General features: G+C 48.7%; 1 protein-coding gene across 1 annotated transcript in view; it reads right to left on the bottom strand.

Moving 5' to 3' along the window:
* The window catches only part of LOC8030815 (apoptosis-stimulating of p53 protein 1), a 274,058-nt gene that overhangs the window by 126,594 nt on the left and 120,943 nt on the right, over window positions 1–26,521 (bottom strand).

Here is a 26,521-nt window from a genome sequence, read left to right on the forward strand (position 1 = left end):
CGACGCCGCCGCCGTCCTTGCTCCTCTGGTTCTTGGTTCGTTCGCCAGAGGGCGAGCGGCGGGCTGGAGTTGCGAATAGAGTAACTCTAAGGAGAAGCCGCGAAGGAGCCCTTCTCCTCGTCCGATGGCGACATCTGGTGTCAGCGATAGTTCCGAGGTATCGACCCTTCATACCGATTTTAATAGAAAAATCGGCCAAGCACGAATGTAATGTTCCTTTTTTTTTTTTTCGGATGCTCATAGAGCTTATAGATTGAGTTATGATCATAAACAGGTTATCGCAGAAAGCGGTCTAGTGCCACCTTGAAAGGATCTAGAAAGGTAGGAGCGGAACTCACCGATCAAACACCGATTACGGCGAGACTTGGATCCGTGAAGAAAAGGGTTTTCTAGATGCCCGGAGCACGATAAGCCCATAGATCTTTGACGGTTTTAAGGGAAAGGCGAAAAACAAGGGCCATCGCCCGCGTTGCGGGTCCGCTGTTATTGAAGTGGCCTCGGCGAGATCGACGATTTTATTTCAGAGTGGGAAGGTTCCAGGAAAAAGGTTTGATTGGAACGGTGCAAGGGGAAAACTCGAGAAGAGTTATCCGCTTGCCCAAACAATAGACGATCTAAACAGAAATAAAGGTTGAGGAAATCCCGCCTTTCTGCTGCGCAATTTAGTGGACTGTGAGAAAATGAAATCCATCACGTCACGTCCATTTTTTTTTTTTGTTCTAATTTTTATGGCGATTTTAACTTTCCTACGACGGCGTACGGTGCGACAGGAATCCCAATAGGCAAGAAAATAACGACGTAAGTATAAATCTATCGCGAGCCTGAGTTTAATTAGATCACACAGGCGCCAAGATGCATGCCGTCCGAAAATTCTCCAGGCACGCCCACGAGCTGCCCCCCGGACCCCACGTCATTATCTTTATGTTCATTCAAACGCAAATAAAAGAAGCAACGCGACACAACCGCGATAAAACACAAGCCGAGAATATTTGAGAAAAATAACAATGCACGCTCGCGGCGATATTATTAAAACACGAAACTGCCTATTCAACATTACCGCCCGCCTCGAGCGCCCGTAATAATTAAGCTGCGAACCTCGGTCCTGAAAAAACAAAAAAAAAAAAACAAAAACACCATTTATACCGTATTTATTTTATATCCGTATTTTAAAGCCAAGTATAAGGCACGCGTTTCCAACGGAGCGGCAAAAATGTTAGCGTCCGAATGAATTCTCGAAGGGCCGCTAAACGTGGCTCCTGCATTTTTAATGGGGTTCCACCGGAACACATGTCAAGCCTTTAAGCGGACTCGTGAAAGGCGCGCCGCTCTCGTGTGTCGCTCGTTGAATTTTCATTTGGCAGAGGGTAACAAAGTCCCTGGATAAGAACGCGTCGAGGGCTCCGTCAGGCGCGCTTCTGGCACGTGACCATTGCAGACGTGCTTTCGTCCTGTGCTCTTCTTGTTTGCGCCGATTTTAGCTTGGGAGGTTCACGCAGTCTGGATCACACCGTCATTTCGAGTCACCGCGTTCTCGGGGTGACTCGAGTCACCCCGAGAATGTGAAACGAGGGGTGGCCTCCACAGCCCTCATATCCGCCCTAAAGAAGACCTGTCACCATCAAGTCGAGCGAAATTTTAAAACTCAGGTTTCGAGACTACTGGAAGCTGGGCATCCAAATTCGCTCCTGGTAGCGATGTGCGAGCAGGTGTGCAGGACCATCAAGCGCGGATTAGGGTGCACGAATAAAACCACAAAGAAAAAGAAAAAGCTTGGGTATGCGGTGGTCGTAGCGCCCTATGTTCACCGGATGACCCACAAGTCGAAAAAGGTTGCTGGACGGTAAGGGGGTTCAGGTGGTTTGTTCGGCTCCAAACAAGCCCTACTCCATGTGTCGCAGGGTGAACCAGGAGCGAAGTACCAACGACAAGAGGTGTGGCACAGTTCACAACTCTCCACACGCCCCGTGTGAAAAGGAAGTGGTGTACCACATTCCGCTGACATGCGGTTGAAGTTACATCGGACAAACCGGCCGATGCATCAACGATCGGACGAGTGAGCACTCTGCATGCATCAGTGAAAACCCTGTCATCAGGAGCGGACACTTGCCAATCCACTGTCGCGCGTGGTTCGGCCCGGTTCTAAGACGTAAACATCGTGGCAAGGAACAAGACAAAACTCGGACGTGAAATCCTAGAGGCACTTGCCATTGAGGAAAAAGGCGATGGCTGCATTGGTGCACCTTCTTTCGTGCTGCACGAGAAAGAAAAAAATATTTCTTCGGAGGTAAAAATTTTAAGGTGACTTAGAAAGCAAAAAAAGAGGAAAAGAGAATTGTTCCCTCAAGTGGGGCTCGCAGTAGAAGAGGAAGGAAAAGAAAATCAGTCGTTAGTCCAGCGATATGTATGGTGTTTTCTCTATGTGTATGTTTTTTCTAGTTCAGCTGGCCTTAAAGGAGCTGTGCAACAATTTCAGGGCTTTGCTTAAATAATTGTGGAAGTTGATGCCTGACACTTCTGCAGTGAACTACAGAAAACAGATTTTGCCTGGATACCCTAGTTTTACTTAAAAAAATGAAAAAGATCCAGGTTTTTGCCGCCTCTCAACTCGTGCATCGTCTTCCGGGTCACGTGCACAGTGACGTCACTAGAGTAGGCGCGGAGTTCCGGAAAAGTTCTCTCTTTAGAGCCATCAGCGAGCAGCGAGAACTCATCCGCTGCCGACCGCGTGACCACCCGTCCTTGCCAGTGTGGCGCTGTCCCCCTCCCCCTCCGGCTTCTGGCGGCTGTTCGCGGTTTTGTGGACCTAGGATAGATGGCGCCACTAAAACTCCGTATAATAAAAGTTTTGTCGATGATACCAGGGTGTTGACGCATTTATATATATGTTGGAACGACAAGATTTGTAAAAAGAGTTACCTTTTATCGAGCAGGTATTCGCACAACTTGCTATCTTTCTTACAACGACCCAAGTGACGTCACGCCGCTTGTTTCTCATGGCCGCCGCTCGTGGCTGCAGGTCGGGAAATATTCCAAGTTTTGCCTCGCTATTACGCGGCGGAATCGCAACATTGCGATGAAAAGAGGTGTGTTTTCTGCCATTTGTGACACAGTGAACAATATCAAAAGCAGAAAATGCCAATTCCTTCAACGTTAAAATCGTTGCACAGCTCCTTTAAGTGACGCTTAACAGAATGCGCCAGAAGCCGCGTGGCCATTGCATTAACGATGGCTGCGTTCGCGGCTGCTCTGGCTTCCACAACGTGCTGGAACAGAGGCTGCGATCGTTATAAAGTCAGCTCCAACGCTTAAACAGTCCTATTTAAGCGTATACCCTTTTTGCGGTTTTCACATCTCGTGGGATTCGGACAAGCCAGCGCGCACGGAGAGAGCAACTAAATATCAGTGCCTCATATTGTAACCGGACGACGCGGAAACCTCCTCCACCAACGGGGGCAAACCGCGGTGCCGAAAGCGCGCGATATGTGAAGTCTTTGGTCCTGAACCGCAAAAAGCTTTTTTTTAGTCGAAATACAAAATATAGGTGGCGCGAACCGCTTCAATTATTTATAAAAGTAATTTGTGTTCAGCATTGTAGATCGGAAAGAAACAAATGCCGTTTATTAAGAACGGAAACAAGAAATCACCCGTCGACATACCCGCCACCAAGCGGTAAAAAAGGCGGCGCATGCTGGGTAGTGGGATCAGACGCCGACGAGCGGAAAGCGTAAAAAAGGTCCCGGATGTACGCGGCGGCGCTGCGTACATCCGGGACTGGTCGTTTTGAACGTACGGAACTTTTCGGTGACTCCCTAAGCAATAAAAAATATTCCCAGCATGTTGATTTTTTCCCAGCAATGTCCATACCTCTGAGAGTATTTTGAATGGCTCAGGGGATTAATCTCTTATTAAAAAGTAAACGCTCGATCATGCCGTAATTATTTGAAAGCCAATAAATCAAGCCGCTCCAATGCGGTTCGAAGCCATGAGTTTGTTTCCCCACACGGCACGTCATAGCCTGTATTTCTATTGGTTTTTCTATTTGTGCTGTTCGCGCAAAGCTGCAATTGCCGTCTTGAATTAATCTCTGTAGAGCGGATATTCACTCAGCTGGAAGTGATGCTTCACGGGCTGAGAAATCGCTTTTCGATCAACTTGAATGCAGTCAAAGCCGCGACTTGCGACAGGTGTGAAGTGTACGGAGCTACGCCGTGGCGAGCCCGAAAACTTCTAGCGCTCATCCCAGCGCGCCACTTGGAGGGCAGTTTCTCCAGGAACCGTAGTATTTTTAAACAGCGAAATAAAGGGTAGCTTTTTTTTTTTTTTTTATTTTACCTACTATTGTTTTTTAATGCCGAAATTCTATACTGTAAATATACGTACTTTCCGTCACGATTTCGTACTCTTCAGTCCTTGCCCCAGAGCGCAATCGCTCTCGGGGACGAGACGATCCCGACAGTCACATTGGCCACTGTATGATCGCGATAGGAGCTTATACTGTTCAGACCAGCGTTCCAACATGACTATCCGCACGTTGATCGATTGCACGTAATCCCTCAAGTGGTATTAAACTTTTTAATGTAAAGCGGAATGTCAACCTGCGACACCCCGACCCCTCCGATCACGGCCCGACCAGCGGCATCAATGGCCGACAGTTTACGATCTCATCTTGTTGTTACACCACTGATACGCGAACACAAGGTCCCATCGGCGATAATTCCAGTCTTCTGTTCACAACCCACAACCTACACGATGTTGCAGCTATGTTGCTGACACGCACACATACAGAACCATGTTGAACGCCCGTTGCACTCGGCATCGGAAAACAGAACCGAACCCAGGACGGAAGGCACCCAGGCAGCCGGCAGCAAAACCTGCCTGTCTTGGACGCAGTTCCTGCGGTTTCCATAACGTCGAAAACGTCGACACAGTTCCGCGTGGTTTCGCTACTGTAGTGACCGTAGTTCCATGCCGCTCGAGTTGCTCGAGTCCCGCAATCCGGAGACGGCCATCCTACCCAGTGTACGTGGCGCTGCTGGCACTGCTCCGGAACTTCGCTGTTTCTAGCGGCTTCGTTTGCTCGTTTGATAAAATTAGTGATAAAAACGTCAATGCAACCGAAATGTTCTGCACGTTTAGACCAGAAGACGGAATTACAGGCGCCCTTCGCTGCCGCTGAAGCTCAATCAACTCAACAGATATTTATTGAACAACGTGCGCGACCTTCCGAAAAACGAAACCGAAAGAAGATGAGTCGGGAGGGCGAAAGTTTTCTCCCGTCTGCCTGGAGAAGGTGAAAAACGTTTCGTTCCTCCCCTTTTCTCGTGTCCGCTTGGGGGCGCGTCAGTAGAAGGGAGGAAGACGCGCCGTTGCTACTTTTTTCCTCCATTTTTTCTTAGAGTGTGTCCTGCTGTAATAATGATGAAGTGAAGCGAACGGAATAAGAGGAAACAAAAACTGAAGGTCGGTTATGGCGGCGCCCATGCACACTTGCCTGAAAGCGTCTATAAAAATGATTTCTGCTTTTTATTGGAAGGATATTGACTTCTCGTCGACTCTGATTACTTTCTTTCGACTTAAAAGCTGCAGACTTTCTGTAAACTTTTCATTGAATAGATAGTATCTTGACTATATGACAAAAGTCACTCATCTAGTCAGTGACAAGCGCAAACTTCGTACTCTTGACAACGGCGTCTCGCGGCGTCAAAGCACGGTGGAAGGCATGGGGCGCGTGCTGGAGGCCATGGCGGTCCAAAGACGCGCCCTGCCCTTTTCACTTTGCCAGTGACTATAGTGACTTCATCGACCAAATTAGACTAGACAACTAGTAAAAAAAGCAACGATCCCTGACACGCCTCGTCCTCAATGGTGCTATGCTGACAAGCGACAACATACCTTCAGGAGCCGCTTTTGTGGAGAATGTTTTAGCGACTGCGTCTACTCATTATTACTTCTACCGGCGCTTTTTACAAAGAGATAGAGTCCACAAATGACGAAACACCTTCTCCCTTCGACAGACTTCCGAGAAGGAGATACTGGACGCTTAATAAATGCCGAGGTGGCCACCGGCCAAAAGATCACTTTTCAAATGTAGGCAATAAAAGGCTATGGAACAGTCGAGAAGACCTTGATTTGGGCGTTGCGAGTGCTTCGCGAGGTGTTTGTGTTCGTTGTGGTAGTTTTTAACGTTGAAACGTTCTTTGGCCAGGCGTTCGGGATTTCGTGAAGCCCAGATAAAAGCGTGGTCGCGTTTATCGGCCCGGAAGTCTCGCTTCATTCTAAGAACAACTATCGAGTGTAGACATATTACGCTTAAAATAATCCGATGAAGAGCGCCGCGAACGGAGGCGTCTAGAAACTCGGAATATCGCAATAAACGTTCTACGTGTGCAACATAATTCCTTAGAAATTCTGTACAATATTTTGTATGCATTTTGCCATTCCAAACAAATAACAAACAAAAAACGTACGCGGATTCTTTTACGTTATTATGCTGCAGCAATTCTGGAGGAAGGTGAAACACCGTTAAAGAGTCCTTCAATACGCTACTTCTCACGAACTGTCTTCCGTAGCTTAATAGATAGAGGGTCGATAGCTGCCTCTAGGTGCGGTAACTGTCCCTGAGGGGGCAGAGCCGTTTCTATTGAGAGTTTGGCCTTCTTAAGGGGATCTTGACAGTCTGGCAACCACAGCAGCGTAGTCTGGCAATCGGGGAATGACGACTTCCGTCCGCCATTTGGGGCTCTGACTCATAAGAATTCTATGCGATTTCTAGGGAATAAAGAAGAGAAAGGAGTAAAGCCGTTTTGTGTTATCGCAAACTCCGCTGGTTCTAGTGGGCAATAAGCTCCGCCCATTGGCCAGACACTCTAAGTATAAATGGTTCCGGGAAGGGGCACTTTCGTTTGGCCATCCCATGCTATGCGTGCCAAAGAAATGTTCTTATACGCCTGTAATTGTTCTCTATATGAGAGCACTGGTGATTCTTCATGGATGTTTAACAGTCACAAATAAGGTTTCTTCTGGTTGTTTTCAAAAGAAAACAACGCTCGTGCGAGCGATTCCATTTAGCGCTCTCTGGGCGGCACCATTTTGTTCGACCGCAGCGCCTTCTCCACACATCCGGGAAGTTCAGCGGGTTCGGCGGGGTAAAACGGGAGAGAGGGCACGCCGCCGACTCCGCTAGCAGACGACAAACCGGGAGGTTGCCGTTCTCCATCTTTGGGCTGTATCGGCGGGCTCTACCGAACATCGAACTCTCGCTCGTGGCTGCCGTTGTGAAGTGGTTCGCGTTCTTAGAATAGTTGTGGCTACTCCAAAATCAGCCTATAGCTCTCTGTTGTTCTATTTTCCTAAATTATAAGCTAGCATATCTTTTTTCCGTTACTTAAATAGCAGTTGAGTCAGCCGGCAGTACTACCCTCAACTACTGCGTGTATTGCGGCAGGAGAGCACGTTTTTATTTATTATTTCAGACTTCCACTCATGGTCGCTAAAGGCCTACACCAGTACGAACTTTTGTATAGTAAAAAAGGTACAGCAACCGGATTTTCTTTTCGCCAAAGAGACCGGCCAATCTGACACAGTTTTCCCTATTTTTGTTTTTTATTTGCACGCAGGTGACAGTGCAATTGGACCCTGTGAGTCTTTTTATCTAGCATAGTATTACACGATAACTGGCATACCAAAATCTGCGCATCTGCGCTTGAAAGTTTCAAAATGACGCGATTTTAAACAGAGTTTGCACGCCAGCCGGACGCTAGCTACAGCCCACTCGGCGGAGCGGACGGCTTGCGGGGGGGAGGGGGGTGCATATTTTTTTCTCTTTTACCCTCTCTGCTATGACCCTAATGGAACGGTCGGTTACAAGTCAAGAAGGTAGGAAAGGCTCCACCCACAAGCGTGATGCGTCCGTTTCAAATCTCTCCGCAGTCGAAAGAAGAGTTCACTGGAAACACTCCTTGTTCCGCTTCAATGGATTCCAACTTGTCTCCGATCCCACTTTTTAAGAAAGCGACCCTTGTATTTATCAGAGAGGAAACCGAGCCCCTGAAAGCAGCCTTTGTATCCATCGGGGGGGGGGGGGGGGGGGGGGGGGGGGGGGGGGGGGGGGGGGGGGGGGGGGAAGCTAATTTTCGAAAGTCGTATTTGTTTCCGTCGGTGGGGGAGAACTCTAATCTCCCTCTCGTGCCTTCCACAATGCTAAGTCAAAGTCGAAAGATAAAGCAAATATCTACAGAAAGGCAAGCCCTTCCTTGCGCGTTGGCTGCGACGTCACGGAAACGGTGGGACGCTATTGGATGCGGAGGTGGCGGAGGGATATCTGATTCCCTTTGAAAGGCATTTGCCGCTACCTTCTTAACCTGTAACTGACTATAGTTCACAGTACCTCTGTGGATGGCGCTAGTGGCGACGCTGAATTATTACAGTTAGCGGGATATGAAAAGGTATTTTTGAGAGAAGTAAGCGGAATAAAAAAGGAATAAAAAGAAGATATAAAACATTATTTTGAAGGTCATTGCAAATATACAGGATAGAGCAGTTGATTCAATGTACAAAGCCGAAGACGCTCGCATTAACCAGAAAGGTTGTCAGTGCGATGACATATTATCTCGATTTCTAGGTGGCCCGTTCAGAGTGGGTTCGAAAATCCGACGAACTTGCCGTTTGCCAAACTCCCAGGAGTGCGCAGGCTATACATTGGCTGCTTCGAGACCCCTAGTCGACGCTAGCGTCACGCTTGCTCATGTACCAAACTCTGCTGAAGTGGTACGGAGAATTTTCCTGAGCAGAAAGACTTCCAAAACTTTGTCCGATGAATAAATAAAGTGTAAAGCTTTTCAAACGAAAAGCTACAACAAAGCATCTTGGAGGCAAAAGAAAATTTCTTGACTTTCTATGGAAGACTGGACAAATCTTCGATAGACAATCAACAGAGAAGCGAGTCCGACGAAAAACTTTGGACATTTTCTATCCTCCGATGACTTCGAAGAGCGAAGCGGCAGAGTTTTTTTTTTTGCCTCCCTCCACGTGATAGCTGGTGGAAGCGCCGCGTCCCTGCCAGAGTGACGAGCAAGCTGAGAAGGTCGCGCGTTCTTTGTCTGCGCGTACACGCTCCAGGCAAGCTCGCGCTATAGGCGGGACCACTCAGAGATTACCCTGTTATTCCCATCCAGTCAGACAGTTCGCATCAGCATCGCCTCGTTTTGTCTCATGCACAGCGGCCCCGCCGAGACGTCTTGTCTCAGGCACAGCGACTTGGTCAAGCTTCAGAGTGTGTTCGCCACTCAGGGCGGTAACGAAGATATCATACGCACGCCTTGTCTTCTATGATCCACTGATCGCTATGACTATACTGGCTGGATCGCGCTTCCCCGCTCCGCGAACGCAGCCACCGTAAGTTCCGAATCGGCCATCTGCGTAAACTCAGCTGCGTCGTCGAAACACACGCTCTTTGCTCGTTCACCGACATGCGCCCGAGAAGATGTTGAAAACTTTGCGTAAACGGGTGTAGCTGCTTACGAGAATCCGGGAAAGTGTTCACGACAGCGCAGCACCGCAGGAAAAAGGCAAAACTCATTGAACGCGAGTCTCGCGGTCAGGCGGCGTGTGATCGAAGGACATGGCTTCGCACGCCAAAGTGCTGCATGCATCTATGCATTCGCACGCTTAGATGCCGATCAAGAATCGGCGCCCCGTGTTTTCTCGTAGATTTATGTATTCATTTGTTTAAATATACTGTGGGACCCGCGAATAGCCAGCGGTCCTACAACTAAGACATTAACAAAAACAATCGCGCGCGAAGTCATTTGTGAAACTCTAGTGCTTCGTATATTATAGATATAAAAAAAGATCTGCATACCGTATACAACTTTCTCCTCGTGACTTCATTCAACGCTGCCAGAATCTTGTCACAGAAGAGGCACGAGCATAGCCTCCTCTATACTCGGAAAGCCTGGCAGTTGGACGACGGAGTGCCCGGTCGCAGATTTGGAGCGCGAGGATCTGGTAGCACAGAGCATCAAAGAGCCATTTCTCGGGGAACCTGGACGCCAGCGCACAGCTTTTGCAGCGGCAAGAACCCGAAACGCACTTGTTCGCTCGGAAGAAATGTGGTTTCGGCGTCTCGCCGCATGCGGGGCGCCAGTCACCTGCATGGCTCTCCTCTCGTCCGTTGTCTGCCGCTCCACCTTTTCCCTTGCGGCGGCCGCTTCTCGTGGCGATCTGCCAGGTAGGCTTTGTCAGTATTGGCGGCGAGATGTTTTGGTGGCGTCCTCTTACGGTTACCTCTCGTGACGTCATTACCTTGCGAACAAAAAGTTTGATGGTTTTTGTAAAGAGCACGGTGGAAGCTTGAAATCACTGCGCTCTCAAAGCAACACTGCCAACACCATCAAAATTAAAGTTCTTACACTACTCTTATTTCCGTCAATGGCAAATCCTTTGCTTGACGTCATAGTCAACATTCGGCCTATCGTGGAAGGCCGATCACAGCGACACTTTCGATCGCTCACGTCGCCAATAGAGGAGGCTACACTCTAAAAAAAAGTTGATGCGTCTACTTTCACGCACAACCCTCGGAGAGCCAATCACCGCAACTTACGGAGGCAGCTCAGCGAATGACAATGCCGAAACATATGTTTAGACCAAAAAACGCAGTCTGAGTTCTGACAATAAGCAATGCAAAACGTCGCGCTTGCATTGCTTAATGTCACAACTCAGACTGCGTTTTTTGGTCTAAACATATGTTTCGGCATCGTCATTCGCTGAGCTGCCTCCGTAAGTTGCGGTGATTGGCTCTCCGAGTGTTGTGCGGGAGAGCAGACGCACGGGCTTTTTTTTAGAGTGTATGGCACGAGTCCTCGGAATTCACGGATAATAACCCCAAAATGACGGGGATCTATATAGGAGACGCGTAGCAGTGTGATGCTTTATCATCGTGCAATGCCCGCCACGCCACGTGTGACTACGCTGATGAATATGAACTATACCATAGCCTCCTCTATACTCACAGTCACACAGCCTGGCAGTTCGACGACGGAGCCATAGAGTGCCCGGTAGCAGATTTGGAGTGCGAGGATCTGGTAGCACCGTAGCACAGAGCGCTTCTCGGGGAGCTGTAGTCAGCGCACAGCTTTTACACAGCGAGGGCCCGAAACATGTTTTTTTAAACACGATGAGAAAAAAAGCGGTAGCGCGAGGAACGCGAAAAGCAGCGGACATTCCATCACTCGAAACAATTGTGTTTCGGCGCCTCCCCGCAGCGGAGCGCCCGTTACATGCCTCTTGTGGGCTCTTGTCTGCCGCTCTCCCTTTTCATTTTCGGCGGCCCCGTCTCGTGGCGATCTCCCAGGCTTTGTCAGGATAGAAGAGGCTATGGAACTACTTATATGGATGGCTATGTAAAGCGCAGCTCGAGCACAGCTGTCGCGTTTCCTCGCAAACATTTGTCTACAAGTTACGAGCACGGGTAGAAGACATTGTAAATCGCATCCGAAATTATCGGGATTTGAGAAGAGGCGAGACTAGGTGACACGGATAACCTTCGCGGACTCCAAAGCGGCACTGAGAATTCTCGAGGCGATCGTGGTACGTGGTGCCTGCAACGAACTTGGATTCAGCATCACGTTACATAAGTCGAAATGTTCCCATTTCTTTCCTTTCGTGCGCTACTTTTTCATTATTTTATCCCTTAAAAACCCTCTCTCTCGTGCATAGCAGCCGGTCAGGTCAACGCCTCACTCCCACCTTTCGAGTCAACCTTTCCCTCATCAGAATTTTAAAGAAGCGCGTTTCCCAGAACGCAGAACACCGCCACACACACTAAAAACTTATCGATGGTAACAGACAGTAAATATGAAGGAGCGAATGAATATGGGAGCAAGTCAGGGAAAGTTTTCTGACGGAAATGCCCGTGCAAAATGCAGGCCTAGCGGCCTGTGTCGCTCTCCATCCTGCGGCGGCAGCTCCGAAAGGATTCGCCGCTATTCATGGCGACCACGAGCCAAGCGCGAACCAACGAGCAGCAGGCGACGACAGGCATCCGGCGAGGGGTCCAACAGCGAGGCCCTTGAGTGCGCCACGGCCGGCAGACGGGCGCACCAATGCCGGAGAGGTCCTCGACAAGAGAAAAGCGCCAGGCTCGCGTTTTGTGCCGGAGAAGGAACGGATCCCGGCTCAAGTGGCCGACGCGGGGAGTACCGAAAGTGGTGCATGCATGAAAAGCGCCAAGGAAATGTGGCGACGCGCGTGCTCTAAGAACAAAAGCTATTTATTCCCCGCGCCTTCAGACATACTCTTTTTTTTTTTTGCATACGGGCATTTTGGTTACGAGTTTCAATGGTTTGAAACGAGCGAGAGAAACAATTAAAATTGAATCTAATCGAAACATATACTAGAGTTTTACGAGGGTAAGGCATCGTTACATTTAGGCAGCACTCGGTGAACCAACCAAATTCTGCGCAAATGTCGACGGACGAAAGCAAGCTCAGCACTTTCGCTCGTGCGAGAAGCGCCCTCTGGCCATCAGAAACAGGCCTGTTCGATCAGACATGACGGCGCCAAGAGAGCGTCGCCATCTTCAATGCCAAAACTTCCTTTGTGGCCGAAATTCGCGTTATCTGGACGTCATCTGGACTACGCGTCACGGAAACAAAATTCACGAGGCTGGCCCTATGTGCATTTAAAGGGATACTGAAACAAAGAATTTAGTGTACATAATAAGTGGAGCACGTTCTTTCCACGAGCCAGCAGCCGACGGTGTGCGCCAGCACACGCAATGAAATTGACGTCATAGTCCCCCCTTCGCGCTTAAGATGACAGTGAAATGTATGGGCTTCGGGCTAAAGGAGAATAAAGACAGGATTTTCATCTCCACAAATGGAATCTACCTGCCTGTTAGACCAACTAATCGCTTACCTTTTAAACCAGACCACACTGTTGAGATGAAAATCTTGGCTTTATTCTCCTTTTGCCCGGAGCCCATACATTTCACTGTCATCTTAAGCCTGAATGGGGGACTATAACGTAAATTTCGTTGCGTATGCTCGCGCACACCGGCGGCTGCTGGCTCTTGGAAAGATCGTGCGCCACTTATTATAGTCACCGAAATGTTTGGTTCAGCATCCCTTTAAGAAACTCCGTAAAAATAGCCCTGAGCTCGAAGAAAAATAAACTCCAAAAACCCAGAGCCCTACTTATGAGCAGACCGCATCTGTCCATGTTACAAAACCATGCGTCAACAATCGGTGCCCGCCTGCGTAGAACGCTGGCCGAAAGAAGACGGTAACCGCGTCGGCTACTGTGAGTGCTTCAAGAGTGGCAGAGCAGGCTCGTAGGGGTGTTCTCAGCGGCGTTCAGGCCGGGGCTACACAAAAGCCTTGGGCTAAGCCCCCGCCACAGGAAAGGTACTGCCCGGTAAAACTTTGCCTTTCAGGAAGCAATCAAATTATATTGTCATTGCATTTGGGAATGTCATCCGCACAATATCCGAATTTTCAATCCTCCGTCGCACGGGTAATTAAATTTTAAACATAGCCCAACTGCTCAGACTGCACCCGCAAAACACACAGCGTTTCCGTTGGCAACAGAAGAAGCTCTGACGTAACATCCTGCAAAGAGAGCCACCTCAGCTCTTGGCTGTAAAATACCCTGGTTCTAAGAAAGACAAGATTTACGGTGCTGATGGCACCTCAGTTCTTCGACGAAGATCTTTGTACGCACCATCAACCATGTTGAGCAAAACAGGGAATAGGTCAACGCCCGCGACTTCGACGTTTCCATGCCTGATGTGACCTCACGACACGACCAGCCATGCATACTCGCGAAATTCCGCACGGAGTTCCGTATCGATGTTCATAATTGTTTTAACGAATATTGGGGCGTGTTTTAATGAAACAAATGACGCATATGAGTATATTTATGCCCTCACTACGTGACCAGAGCAAAAACTTGGTAACTTCCGGATATCACCGGACAATCGCTTTAAGCTGTTCAAAAAGAGCTTGGAACGGACTGCCACATTCCCGTTACGAAAGCGGAGCGCGAAGAAAAGACATCCGAACTGGATGACAGCTCACAACACAGTGGTCTTTAATAGAGAGTTTTAGTAGATCGTTCCCATGACTCCGATAACGATACCCGATACTCCGCCACCGCCTCCCTTGTGCATGCATAGTAGAGAGTTTTAGTAGATCGTTCCCATGACTCCGATAACGATACCCGATACTCCGCCACCGCCTCCCTTGTGCATGCACAGTATCGTTATCGGGGCTATCGGAGGTATCGGAACGGTCTACAAAAACTCTCTACTATCCCGCAAAGAATCCATTGCTGTGCTTCGTACACCAGTTTAGAGGGCGGTGCAGGTGGCACTAGTAGGCGGCTAACGGTGTGCGGGTCGGGTTCATAGCTCAGCATGCCGCGGGCAATGAATGCTGTATGGGGCATAGAGCATTCATATTTCCGTTAGCACTCGGCACTGGAAAGCATGACATACATTTCGAAAACGTCCAGTATAACTTCGACCGCCGCAGCTTCAAAGACTCCTGGGCCCGTTTGCTCGAAGCTGGTTAACTTTAACCGCGGTTAAAAGTTAACCGCCCTTCCCTACTGGGTACCTAAAAGTACCTAGCCAAGTTTGACGAGGGCTGGATGAGCGATAGCTCCGTGTTTTATTATTGGGTGGTACCTGGTGTCATCTCCTGGCTGTGGCGAATATAAGTGGCTTTCGTGAAGAGGTTTTCTAAATGGGGGGACCCAAAAATGCGCGCTACCGTGTTTTCGCGACACAGCGCGGCATACATTTGAGCTCAAGAAACAATTTTTATTGCTCGTGGTACAAGTAATCGGTAACGTAAAACTAAATTAACCCTTGTTTGGAAAATTTCTGAATTTGGCTTTCTGAAGTGAAGACAAGCCTCGTTGAAATTTCCTTCCAAATTCGAAAGTGGACGACGAAGTTCAGTCCTAGAAACGATGAGAAACAAGTGAGCAGTAAAAGGCGGTCGTTACGCCGGCAGTGTGGTTGACTAGCATGTACGAACTGTATATAACACCGTCATAAAATGAAAAACCTGTAATTCGGTTCCAGTGAAAATTGACCTATTAGTAAATTACCCTAACATCGAGGAGAGCACTGGAAGTGTAATTCAACGATCCGCGCGCTGGCCTTCCACTCAGAGACTATTCGAAGTAAATAATCATAATAAATCTTTGACGAACGCGCGTGCACGGCAAAATTTGATGTAGGCTTTTTGCTTTAGAATACTTACTACTCCAGACGCCAGCACGCGCAGCGCGTGTAACTACACTCTACTCTGTTTCACCTCATGATGTACCGCAGGAAAGGCTAAAAGCGCGAGCTCCTTGCTCTAGGGCACATCTTGGCGGCACAAGCTCGCGTGCGTTGAGAGCAGCTCCTAATGCTATGAGCTCGCGCTTCTAGCCTTCTCTGCGGTACAACATAAGGTGAAACGGAGTATCGTAGCATGCACCACGGTGCTTGGGAAATTTAGCAAAGGGACGCTGTCTGCTTTTGTGTGCTATCAGTACCCGGCCGATTGAGTCAAGGCAATCCACTTTTCAAAGACGTTGCCATGCCGACAACAATCGCGTTCATTTAGGCTTAGGAATTGCCAGAATCAAAAGACAATCTGAAAAATGCGGCGAGGTGATTGCTCATGCTTTGCGTTTTAAGTGAGGTAAGGCAAATCGAAAGCCTCCTGCACCATTCACTGTTGACAAACGCGTCCGATATTGCAGCTACAACAACGTATTAGTTCCAAAGCGAGCGGCGCTCACTCACCGGGGCACCGCCATGTTTCCCCGCCGTCCTCGCTCTGCCGGTCACATGACCTAAAATTCCCCCTCGTAGGGAAATCCGGTTAACCGCGGTTAGTTAACCAGCTTCGAGCAAACGGGCCCTGTTTGTAGTAGATCGGCTTGGAGCGCAGCCTAGCTATGTTGGAAAGGTGCTGCCTTGCCTGTCCGACATCTTTCCCCGATGCCTGAGTGGAGACGTCGAACTGCTCGGTTCATCTTGATCGGCCTCTTCACAATCCACTTGGGGAGCCCACACATCCGCCTTCCGCTTTCTGCTTTTCGGCGCAGATACCGACTTCTTTAAAACAGGTACTCTTCGGGCTTTCTTGGGGGGCTGTGTTGCACGTTTTGGACTCCCAAAAGACTAGGGAGAAGGAAGTGACGTCAACAACGTTCTTTGGATGTTGATTGGTGTAGTCGCTGATGACGCGTTGCGTGGTGCTGCTAAGATAAGTTCATTCACACCTACGTCACCTCCTTCTCCCTAGTCTCCTGGGGGTCCAAAACGTGCAACATAGCCCCCCTGGTTGCAGGCACTGGGTTCTTCGAAGACCCATCGACCACCGTGGTCACGACTCCAGGGACCAGCTTTTATATTATCCCGGCACACAATCTTCCGGTTTAAAGTGCCTGCTGCACACAAACATAGATGGGACTTTTCGTTGGTAACACGGTTCTTTCTTGGTATCTTCTTTTTCCGCGCTGCGCTTAGGGATTCACCGCTGCGCAGCTGGTGGAAAGACAGGCCAGAAGTCTTTACCGATGTTGACGTGCAAATCGGGACACAACAGTGTACCATTGGGCAGCGAGAAAGAGACCCCTTTGAGCAGCAGGGTAAACAGGGTGCAATAGCTAAATTATTATGGTTCCAGAAAGATGAGCATGCTCTCTCCTGTGACAGAAAGGAGCGTATTGGGAGCGAATCCAGTCCGGCCGTGTCCTCGTGAGCGTATCCTCAATACGGAGCGGAAGTTTGTCTGCTTCTTGAGCAGGGGTTGCGGTGACGTCAGAACCCCGAGCCGATAAGTGGGTTCCGATAAGAAGGACAGTGGATATACCTCAGCGTAGCTAGCACTGAGGTCTACCCACTATTCCTCCATCAGGGCCAATCAGAGCTTGGGGTTCTGACGTCAGTAACCCCAGCGCAAGAAGCATCGACGAACTTAAGCTCCGCATAGGCTTATTCCAAAACTCGAAGCTCCTCAACGTGGCGTAATGCCACGTAATGCATCGTGGGAATTAGTGGGGAGCAAGATCCACACGCACTCCGCTCCAGGCCAACAGGTTCCCAGAAGGCAACGTGCGCGGTGACGGATTTTTGGAAGTAGTATATTTAGCCACTGGGTGTGACGGTGGGGTCTCCTTCCCAAAAGCAATCTTGGCAGGACTGGCTCAGAATGACACTTTCAAAGCTTCGAAGAGTCGAAAGGAGCAAAACGGCGACTGCTATGGCAACAAAAACCCATTGGCCATTCGCCTGGCGAGGTTTTGGTTGTCTGTATGTCATTACTAGTTTGTGTCCTGGCAGCAGGCAAGGAGGAAAATGGCACTACTTTCACAGGATAGGATTTTAGCGTGTCCTTCCTTTTCTGCCTTCGTTCTTGCGCGAGATCGAGACAAGACGAGCCGCTAGGATTCGCAAGGCGCTGTCATGCCAACAAATACCGCGTCTATTCAGGTTTTAGAGAGACCGGAAACGGAAAAGAACCTAGAAAACACGGCGAGATCATTGCTCACACTTGGTGCTTTAAGCGAGGTAAGACAAAGCGAAAGCATGTGTTGCACCATGAATTGCCGACGAATGTGCCTGATAGTGCAGCGACCATTTGTACCGATGCCAACGATGCCAGGGCACTGCCATGTTGTTTTTTTGTTTTTTTTTTGCCTTAGGGGCCGGGGTTCGGCGCATGTGCAGTGGTGAGCCACTATTTCTAAAATTCTAAAACTCCCTCCTAATATGCCAGCAATGCCTTCGTGTGCCTTGGACAGCACGGCGGGATAGAGTGCGGTTTACTAGAATGGAAAGTTGGGCTAGTTGGTATGAATACATATTGAAAAACAGCGCGAATAGCACACGCACAAGGAGGAGAGAACACACAGGACGAGGCGCTGTCCTGTGTGTTCTCTCCTTCTTGTGCGTGTGTTATTCGCGCTGTTTTTCAATATGGAGTGCGGTCCTGCAGTCGCCTATAGGCCGAAAAGAAAAGCAGGGTTGGGTTTCACGAAGGCGGCAGCGGTAAGCTCGGCGTGCCGACAGAAGCCCCATCCATCACGGCGCCGAGAAAGCCATTCAATTGGCGATTACGCGAGCGGCTCGGCCAACAAACAGGACTCCGTCGTCCGCCAAGCGGCCTTGAATGAGGAGATCAGTCTTGCACACGTTACTCGAACAAAGGAATCGATTACAGTTACGGTTACGCTTGGTCATAAATAATTCAATTATATGACGTCAGAAGGAAAGTAATAAATAGACCCGCGGCAATACATACGGTGCCGGGAATTTTGGGAACCGTCGGTACAGATCACGCACTTTCTCGTTGCGTCTCCGCGAAATGCACGTGAGTCTCGGGAGATATCACCAGCAGCCATGCTTGTGATTATGAAACAAAACGGTACCAATGGCAGCGTAAACAAACGCATCGTGACAGGTGGCACCCATTTTATTACATAATGCCTCATAACGTATAGCTTTACGTCTTGCAGTGTCACCGAATCCTCTTATTTTGCACAGAAACCGTGGCAGGGTTCGACTACGGGTCGACAAAGCGTTGGTGTAGCAGACGACGGGGCCGGTACGAAGGACAGCGATGAGGAAGGAGCAGCCTCGCAATCTAGCGAACCTAGAGAACGCGATAGCCTCCCTCGCATTTCCTTGCGCTCCTCCGACTCGTCCGCTCGGACGTCGTCGCCTCGGTAACCTGGGCCTGGTCGCGTATGTCACGGGGTAGCGGGAGGAAAACCGATGGGAGGGGCGTACCAGCGACTCCCAGAATTCGTCGCGCGCCGCGCGCGGGCTTTTGGGGTTTTCGCAAAAGGTCTATCTCGGCCGCTATTTGCAAAAGTAAACCGTTCCTTTTCCGAATACTTGAAAATCGCAGAACGACAGATTTTTCCGCCCGTTTGAAAACGGCTATTGTCATTTATTGAATTAGAATCACAAAATTATAAACCACATTTTCTTAGTCCGCTAATTTTGGTAAATCATCCTCCTAGAACCAATTGGCTCATCCTTTGATTGTAGGACTCCTGGGTAGGAAAAATGTAGAAACAAAGGCGCAATAAAAAGGAAAAAACGACGAGGAATTTTCGTACTTCCAAAAGCAATCCTCTTACAATTACTTGGAATGAGTGCAGTACAAGCCTGGATGCTCGAATTACGCCTGCCACATCTTGAGATCCAATCAGGTTCAAGGAACATGTCACCCATGCTACGCGCTAAACGAGTATTCGAATTATACGGGCAGTCTCATGGACTCAGCTCAAAGAAATCCGGCAGCCAGATTGCCAAACTTTCTGTGTAACTTAGACTAGCTGCTACATATCGGTGAGGGGGCCAGCTTGAACTTACAGAAACAAACAAAGGAAAGACGCCCTTTCTTCGCTTGTTTACTTACTTTTCGTGTAATGCTCCTAAAAATATTAAACTCCAGAGGAAATGTTAAAGGGGTAGTGTAACGATCTTAATATAGAAAGAATTTGCAGTTTCTATTATGTTCTTTATCTAGGGACAAGAGACAAAAAACGCGGCACCTTGGCCCGTAAAACTGCTACTTCGCTGCGTAATCCCAAAGGAAAAGACGAATTATTTGCCGATTTGCAGCCGCATGTAGCGGTTACGGGAACTGCGGTGTCAGCGTATCTGGAGGATACGCGGAAATCAACAAAGGCGGTCCCCCTCCGCTGCTACATTCGCCGTCAGCGCCGTGGCGAACCGTCTTTTGTGTCGATCGCTCGCCGCGACCTTCGACGATGCGGCTCATCCTTGAAAAGTCGACGATCACGGAGGAAGCGGCTGGGGTCTCTGAAGGGAGAACCCAACGGGAAACCAGCTGGTCTCCCAGAGTGCGCCACTCGAAAGGCCACGTGGACAGTTGATAAGCACTTCGACCTTTAATGTGTTTAAATTTTTTTTTTCATAAAAAGTAATTTTTGCAAGAAAGTAAGGTTTTCTGTTCTAGGTGACACAGATTAATTTCCGCACTTAATTGGCCGAAGCCCGAAAATCGTTGCACCGCCCCTTCAAGTTCCTCTTCTCAAATCTTTCCTTTCACGTGTCGTCTATCCTAAAGCACGGCAAAAAACACAAGCACGAAGCTGATTTTGCGACCCCAACGTGTCCTTCCGCACGGTAGAGTCGGTTTGATACGGTCACCGTGACCATAGCAACGAAACGTCTGCTGAATGGATGCACACACGAACGCGGAGTCTCAAGTCAGCAGCAGATGACGGCCAAGCTCCTACGAATACCGATTATAAATTCCGAATAAATATTACAAAGAAAGTAAAATATAAACACGAGAAAAAGAAAAAAAGACACGATTCCGCTATTCTGAGAAAGGAGCACAAGAAAACCCGGCGCGGCCGAAATGAATGTCAGAGGAGCGGCGTCTTTCTCGTCTCGGTGCCCAAAGCCCGGGCACGGCTCGGCGACCGAGTCTCCACTGGACTTTGGACAATTGCCGCTTTGCCAGCCCCGTTTAGCGGCGCCACTCGGGCGCGTCGAAGAAACGCGAGGAATGCGCGCGACCGCCCCGAGAACCGCTCCCTCTGGTGCCCCAAAAGAAGAAAACCCAGAAGCGCCGTGGACGGCCCACGACAAAGCGACGACAGGAACACCCCGAGTCCTCCTTGACCCGCATTCCACGCCGCCATCCCTCCGAGATCGGATCAGCCGCTCCGCCGAGCGAGAAGTCGCGAACCGCCTAACTGGATCACGTGCATGGCCGCCCTCGGGAAGCGGGGATCGGGGGGCCACAACGAGTTGCCAACTCGACGGGGCTCGTACCAGCGCCACGGACAAGGAAGTACGTCGCCATTCCAGTTACTTGGGAGGCGACTTGAGTCGACTATACTTCGTTTCAGCTTCCGTCCGAGCGCGGCCGAAGGCTGAGGGACGGTTCGCAACTTCGAGAAGAGCATTCCTACGCACCACAAAGTAGTCCGCAAAAGTAATTTTCTTAAAATAACTGTTTTGTGCGTAAGCATTGCACAACATTCCAGATGTGTACTCCTGACAATTATTTGCAACGAAAAGAATTAAATATCTGAAGTGTACGTTTTTATTAATATATGTAAATGCATGTGGTTGGGTGAAAACGCGTACATCCGCTGGCAACACGGCTGCAGCGCTCGGTTTTTCTGTGTGATTTCGTTCCCCGTATTGGCCGAATTATCTGATTCGCTGCTTTCCTCACCGAGTAGTTTCAAAACGCCTTTTCGCAAAGGCACATTTGGGCGTCAGGCGCGAGAGGTCGTGATGAATGCCTACTTTCAAACCCGGCAGGAGACTCCGGCCGCGTCGTACCGCGAATGCGTTGTAAACAAGAAAAGCGTCTGGGCCACTACAATTCACTGATACGCGGCGAAATCGGGGCACCCCTTTACTGGCCAATCACATTGACCGCCGAGGAGCAGGTGGAAAGCACTGCGCCTCGAGCTCTGGTATATGCAGACAATAGGAGGAAACATCAACGGCCGGGTCATCGGGCACCTTGCACCGTGTACTCACATCTCGAAACTATGCCAAAATGACGAACAGATAGAAAGCTCGGACACAGGGGCCAGCGGCTAGCCTATGCACTGACATCCCCTGTGACTAAATTTCAGAACGTGAAAGGGCACTTTTTAAACCTGTAGCAGACGATACCGTTGAAACACCTGTAGCAGACGAAATACTCGGCGAGCGTGGGCGGCGCGGACGACCAGCGGCGCAGCGAAGTGATACAAAACTGCAAGCGAGATCACGTGACCTATTGCCGGCGTGTGATTGGCTCAGGCCACACGTAGCTTTGGCTGCGCTCGGACGGAAGCTGAAACGAAGTATAGCGCAAACTCGAAGCATGGCCTCGAGGTCGACCTAGAGGTGGTGCTACTGTCGCGCTATCATCATCATCAAAGCGGGAATAGACGCATGGCCGCCCCGTAGGCTCTCCACGCTCGCGCGTGAGACGGTTTTAGATTCTTGCGTTCTTGACGGAGAGCGGGGTTAGAGTAATTTAATCTTGTGAAATAAACATAGACGAGATATTTTTCTTCGGAGAGAGAGATCAGGTAAGGAGAGGGACGATTTCATGGAAGTTACACTGGCTGTACGATGATAGTTCGAGAGTATGAAACGGGCAGAACGATTCTGAATAGATTCGACAACTGATGCAAGGGTGATACCGGGGCTCCAGATAGAAGCTGCATATTCCAGTTTAGGACGAACTAGGGTTTTATAGAGGAGAAGTTTTAACGAAAGAGGAGCAAGCGAAAAGTTACGTTTGAGATAGCCCAAAAGCCTATTTGCGTTGTTAGTGACATATTGGACGTGGATATTCCAGGAGAGGTCGTTGGTTATGTGAATGCCGAGATATTTATAGGAGGACACAGAAACTAGAGTAGAATTGTTGATAGAGTAGGAATGACAAGTGTTGTTATGACGAGATACTCTCATAGATGTACATTTAGTGATGTTAAGCTCCATGAGCGATTCCTTGCACCATTTGCAGATGTTGTTAATATCAACCTGAAGGGCGGAAATGTCAGAGTCGTTAACTATCTCTTTATAAATTACACAATCGTCAGCGAATAAACAAATAGAGGAAGAAACATGCACAGGAAGGTCATTGATATAAATAAGAAATAAGAGTGGTCCGAGTACGGAGCCCTGATGGACACCGGAGTTAACAGGTGAGGGCGAAGAATTAGTGTCATTAGTTCGAACAAATTGGAAGCGATTCGTTAGGAATGATTTTATCCATGTGAGTACATTGGGATCTATATTAAGGTTACTAAGTTTATGAAGAAGTAGCTGGTGAGAAACATTGTCAAAAGCTTTTGAGAAATTCAGGAATATGCAGTCAGTCGTAGAACCCCGGTCTAGAGTGAGGTGAAGATGATGAGTTAATGTAAGCAGTTGGGTATCACAAGAATAAAACTTTCGAAAACCATGTTGAGCTGTGTTAAAAAAAGAGTTGGAGTCAAGAAAATTAACAAGATGTGAATGTAGTACGTGTTCAAGAATTTTGCAAGGGATGGTCGTTAGAAAGATCGGGCGGAAATTAATAGGATTATGTTTATCGCCGCCTTTATGAATTGGAATCACCTTTCCCACCTTCCAGTCATTGGGTAATATTCCTTGTTCGAGAGACTGGGAAAAAAAATAAGATAGAATAATGCTTGAATACGTTTTAGTGTTCTTTAGAAACTTAACAGTTACATTGTCGATGCCGGCTGCCGAAGAGGTTTTAAGATTTTCAATTATGTTAGCAATCCCTTCAGATTCTATAATGACATAGGATACATTGGCAAAAAGTTACAAACTGGAGCAGTGGTAAAGTTGGAGGTAACAGGGCACGGAAACGCTTTGACAAAAACATCATTTAAAACAAAAGAACACTGATCATTTGGTACATCTACTCCGTCAGCCATTCTAAGCGCAACATCGGAGCTTTCAGTGGGGTTAACAACTTACAATCTGCCGCGACTGGAGCAAACGGGTGTAACCAAGGAAGGCAGTAGCCTGCGTGTTATTAGACAGTTTTAGTATAGCGTTGCTGGATCTTACGTACGCAATACGCAGTAGTATAGCGTACGCTAAAAATGACCTGCTCGGACCGAATTTAGTTGTGCGTTACGTTTTCGAGTGAACACCGCTCATGATCTTGGTTAAATTTGCTAGAGCCGTAGAATTCCGCGTGCTTATAGCGCAACCATGCTCCTGGAAAGAAATATTGAAAAAGAAAAAGTGTCCAATCATTTTATTTCAAATTAAACCAAGCCACAGCTGCCTTGTCAAGCGCGCTTTTCTGCGGGGTACAGAGGCTACGAGTACGAGTGCGTAGCCAAATTCGATCACGGAGCCTTGTCGTGATTGAGGGTTCCGGCGAAGGCCCGGCGACACTACCTTGTGCCGGATAGGAGACAGGATCGAGGAGCCGGGAGGCGACGAGCTCAGCAAAACAGAACACACTATATTTACATTAATTACAACATCCTTTCAGTGTTCGTACCACAGCAACTTCACGGGTGTCCTTTCTTTATATAGACGCTTTCAGGCAGCTGTGCATGGGCGCCGCCATAACTGACCCTCAGTTTTTGTTCCCTAGTATTCCGTTCGCTCCACTTCATCATTACAACAGCAGGACCGGTTATTGCCATTTTAAGTGTTACTGTGTCCTTCTCCCCAGCATAGGCCCTTCTGGAGACTCGTCAAGGCCCGCTTCAGTGGCTCGGCATCTCGGTAAGACAAGAGAAGGTCGGCTATGGCGGCTCAACCTGGCGCGCGCTGAAAGCGTCTATATCCGCCTCGCCATCTCGCCGTCCACTGGCTTGTCCAATCGCAGGGGCCTACGTGGTCCTCGGCAGCCAATGTGGAAGAAGTTTGTGTGCCAGCGGCCAGCCAATGCCGAAGAAGTTCGTGTGCCAACGGCCAGCCAATGCCGCAGAAGTTCGTGGCGGGTCTCTCGGCGTGGTGGCTCGCTCGCTGAAGAGTCATCCACACGCAGACACGACCAACCAGCTTGTACAAAGGTTTTCTCGAGAGCCAAGTTCTCCAAAGCTCCCGCACGAGCCGCCGGTCGGTGCGAGAGCGTGCTTTGGTCGACGTGAGCCAGGGGCACGCGCCGCTCTCGTAAACGTACGTGGTACGGGTGTGTCGTAGCCTTTCACAATAGCCTCCGTCAGTCGTCCCGTGGAAACGGCACCTTTTATCAATGCTAACGCGGAATGAAATTTATGACCCTGATGTCCAGTGCATAGCGAGAACTTCGGCGATTGCTTTTAGAGTCGTTCGTCCGTCGGCGATGAACTGTGGAAATAGGCTTAGCGTTGAGCAGATCGCAGCGTCGACGCACACTGCGAGCGGCGAACATTTCCACTGTGCACTCCTTCAGCTGCAGGGCGATCTGATTCGACCGCGGTAGGTCCCAGAAAGAATCGCCGAGCTGAACACCACGCAATTTCACGTAACACAGAACTTCAAAAACACCACGTCACCCTTGCTGCGCCAGTTGAGGCAACCGCCATCTTGATACTGGCGCGCTCGTTGGGTCCGAGATCTCTCGAGAGCGTCCCGCAAGGCCCGCTAGCCAGCAACGCAAAATCCCCAGCGTTGCGTGCGTACGCAATACGCTAGCCCTTCTATTGCGTTCTGCGCATGCGCACTCACGACCCGCAATCTCCTTGCGTACGCAAAGCTATAGCGTACGCTCCACTAAAACTGTCTATTAGATGCTTTTCTCGGTAGTGCGGGTTCACCCTTTTCAAGTTTTTCGGTGAGGGCCGCGGATGTCAAAAGGTGAATATTATAAGTTTCTGGCGAAATAACTTTCTATTAAAACGTAGTAGACTCTGCAACTCCGACAAACGAACCGCACCACGACACAGACAGCATCGGCCGCAGCGACACTCTTTTTCTGATGAGGGCTAGCGACTCTCGCGAAACTTTCCGATCATTCTCCGCCCTCACCTAACGCATATCCGGACTGGGCAGTTCATCGATCAACCTTCAGATTATTCGAGTGATGCTTTAATTGCAATATCGATTTTTGCCGCTTAATCAAAATCTTGTGCTGGAGAGACTCAGGAAAAAGTGAAAAAACGCCTGCTTTAATATTTCTGACGTCTTTATTTTTTTTATGACACCTAGGCTGGCACGGTAAACCACTTCAGCATGCCCGTGATTGTCATCGAGGGCGATTATACTGTTTAAATAATAACTTAAAAATTACTTCACTTTAAAAGGCTTCCCCTGTTCTTATTTCTGTCGGCGTCACAGCGTAAAGTTCAAAATGGGAAATGAAACATGCCATTTATGACACAGTAAAAGTAGTTAAAAAAAGTGTAGTCGTTCATGCAGTATGACCGGTGAAAAATCAACTAACGGATTTATGAATTGATTATAGTCTACTAAAGGGTAGCGATCAGTCGGAAGAATTTTTAATCGAACCACAGCTCCAATTAATATTGAATGTTTTATGAAAGCTATGGTTTGCGCGAGATAACAAACATATGTGGGACCAGCGGTTGTATACAAACCACAACACTAAGATTATGGAAGCATCCGACTTCATAATAATCGCTTTGCTGAATTTCCACGCATGTGAAACGATACAACACAAGTCTTAGCAGGAAAAAACGACAAACGCCCGCCTTAAAAACACTCTTCCAAATCATCAACCACTCCATTAAAATTCCAAAGGACAAACAAGTAACTTTCGCGACTAGAAAAAAAATACCAGATTTATACACTCAAAAACGATTATTGAACACCGGCCTCGAATTGATTCCTCTAAATACTCCATTTTTCCACGCACAACATCGGAGTGGAACAAGCTACCCAGGCATGTCGTTGACTGTGATAATGTTTCTTTGTTTTTAGACAGGGTGTCTACCAAATTGTTTTTTTTTTAATTCCCTGACTTTTCCAGGTTTTCCCTGACTATTTTAATTGAATTCCCTGACCCACATCTACCGACACCAAAACACAATAAATGATAGA

This window comes from Ixodes scapularis, unplaced genomic scaffold (assembly GCF_016920785.2).
Source record: "Ixodes scapularis isolate PalLabHiFi unplaced genomic scaffold, ASM1692078v2 PGA_scaffold4__175_contigs__length_147842914, whole genome shotgun sequence".
NCBI lineage: Eukaryota > Metazoa > Arthropoda > Arachnida > Ixodida > Ixodidae > Ixodes > Ixodes scapularis.